This window comes from Aquarana catesbeiana, linkage group LG06, assembly GCF_042186555.1.
Source record: "Aquarana catesbeiana isolate 2022-GZ linkage group LG06, ASM4218655v1, whole genome shotgun sequence".
Lineage (NCBI taxonomy): Eukaryota > Metazoa > Chordata > Amphibia > Anura > Ranidae > Aquarana > Aquarana catesbeiana.
In genome coordinates, this window is record NC_133329.1 from 6,224,261 (window position 1) to 6,227,471 (window position 3,211).

The window sequence follows — 3,211 nt, forward strand, 5'->3', positions numbered from 1 at the left end:
ATTGCCTTAGAACCCCTCTCTAGATACCTTACTCTAGAGGCTCCATTACACTGCATCAAAATAGGATCCCAAGAACTCCGCACGTCACTCTTCGCCGATGACATCCTAATTTTCTCAACCAACCCCTCCTCTGACATGTCCACCATCAAAACAATCTTTGATGAATTTAAACTCTGCTCGGGTCTCCGCATAAATTACAGCAAAAGCGAAATTCTCCCCATAGGCACTTTATCTGTCCCTCGCTGGGCACAACACTCACACTTTCCAGTAGCCAAGTCACACATAACATATCTAGGCATTAAAATAGGAAGACTGCCCCATTCTATATACCATCTAAACTATCCCCCACTGTTGAAAAGAATTTCTCAAGAATTGGATAACTGGATGGATCTGCCCCTTTCGCTCCTGGGAAGATGTCACCTAATAAAAATGGTCAGTTTCGCTCGATTACTTTACCCTCTCCAAACGATACCATTACTTCTTAAACATGCAGATATCAAAAACTTAAACAAAGCCATCTCCAAATTTCTCTGGCGGAACAAAAGACCACGTATAGCCCTTGCTAAACTGTATCTTCCCAGACGCGAAGGAGGGATTAGTCTCCCAAATATCAGAACATATAACCTCTCTTGCCTACTCAGGATAAGCCTAGACTGGATATCGCAACTTTCTCGCTGCTCTAACTACTCCATGGAAGCTTCAATGGCCCAACCGTACTCCCTGGTGGCATTACTTCATTGCAGGTGGAAATCAATTCCCCCACCTATACAACACAATCTTCTCCTTAGAGACACAGCCATAGCTTGGAGGGAAATACGGAAAGCACTGAAACTTTCACCCTTTATGTCCAGACATCTCCCGATTCAAGGAAACCCCAGCTTCCCACCGGGATTGGAATACAAACCCTTCGCTATTTGGCAACAAAAAGGCCTCACACATTTTTCCACCCTATGTGATCTGGAAACAGGACGCCCTCATAACTTCTCTGTCATCGCAGAAACTTTCTCTCTCCCCACATCTCATACTTTACACTACGCACAATGCGTCAGCTTTATAAAAGACTCATGCAGAGAGGAAAGTAAGAGATTTCAGACATCCATCACAGACTTACTTCTCCACAGGGACTCCTATAAAATCTCGGATATCTATAAACCTTTCTTGATAAGGACTACTCCCCCACTTGCCTCCTCATCGGTAGCAAACTGGGGAAAGGATTTCCCTGACTCAGACATAGTGGAAAAGGTTCTTCAGGGGTACCAGAAAACGCTTCAGCTGACCCCCAATGAGGTATGGAGAGAAACTCAATTAAAGATTATGCACCGCGCCTACATACCCTTCATCTCGGACAAGACTGTCCAAGATGCAGCAAATTGCCCCATGTGTCGACAGCCAAAGCCATCACTTTCCCACCGTTTCTGGTCATGCCCCTTCATCTCCACTTTCTGGGACCAAATCATCTCCTACATCTTCAAAATAACGCTGTTAAAAATACCTAAAGACCCCCTACTCCTCATCTTTGGATACTGGGATGACCAACTGCTCCCGTGGTCCCCAATCACCCACCCTACGTATACGTATAAGGACTGGGCCTTGATCAGTCTCTTACTAGCTAGAAGACTAATTCTACAAACTGGACCTCCTCTCTTTGCCCACAGATCCCGCAACTTAAAAGGGAACTTCTAACCTTGCTTCACAGGGACAAACTCAATACCGACTTCAGAAAAGAACTCCCCCACACACGATTTTACTCAAGATGGTGGGCCTTCATGCAATCAACTCTGTCCCAAGAGGAACTACAAAACTTCGAAAACACTTCATTCGCTTACTATGACACTTCCATTACCACTCCTGAGGAGGAAGACACTCCCGTTCTCTCTTCTTCCTGTAACTCTATAGCTACTTAATCATTCAACCGACTGATGTATGCTTCCACTCCCCCCCCCCCATTCTATCCATCTCCCCCCCCCCTTTTTTTTTTTTTTTCTTTCTGTTTTTGATACCAGTAGCTCCCGCAGGACCCACCCTGTTGATCCATCCAGTTATATCGTCAGGATATGTCCATCTAAAAGTCACACCATATATCCCACCCTGGTTATTATGGTTCTACACCTATATATAAATGTGCATAGACTACTGGTATTTATATATATATATATATATATACATATAAGTAAATATATATATGAAAAATGTTCAAAAATTATATATGTAAAATGTTCAAAATGTTGTATACCAACTAATGTGATACCCTGTATTGCAATTTCTTTCAATAAAATCTATTAAAAAAAAAAAAAAAATCTTCACCTCCAGCCCTCCCATAGAAGAATTCTATAACTTAATTGCCACAGGCAAAAATGATTTCCTGTGTGGCTCTGAGATGCATCATAGTTGTAACAATCTGTCACTGATGGTAGTCTGCAAACTGACCATTGTATTGTGAAGTGGGCACTTTCTAAATCAAACAAGCTTGTTAACACACTTCTTCTTAGGTGCTAGGGTCTCTCATATCACTCCCATTTCTCCAGATATCTCCCATGGTGTAATCATATATAGGTAAAAAGACTCTTTTTGTACTGTATGTTCGTTTTTAGACTTTATTAAAAATTGATAAATAATTTTACACTCACATTTAGTAGGATAAAACAAGCGTAGCAAAGTGCAGTGTGTTCCACTATGGAACTTCCAGCCCAGCCATGACACAAAAGTGACATCATCCAGCTACTACTGATGCGTTGCGTCACAGCACATGTGACTTCATCAGGGGTGGCTTCTTCACACAAACTTTAGAAAGTCAACAATGTGTAGTCAGCAGTGACAGCTCAGAATGATCTATGTACAGCTTTGGTTTGGCATTGATGAGTCCAGAAGAAAGCCGGTAGAGACAGGAGAAGATTTTAGGATGGATGTTTTTAGTTCCAGTCCGTTTATTGATTTTTTTTTTCTTCACTTGTTTTCTACAGCTGCAGTAGACTGTTCACAATGTCATCCATATGCTCTATGTGACGGATTTCACTGTTCCTGCAAGGACGGCTTCTTTGGAAATGGATTCAACTGTTCCGACATTGATGAGTGCACCGACTCCCGAACACACAACTGCTCTGTTGGCACTTGTCAGAACACCATTGGCTCTTATATCTGCCTCTGTCCAAGGGGTTACATCCATTCACATGGTTCCTGTGTTCCCTTCAATGAGTGTGAAAATCCTAGTCTG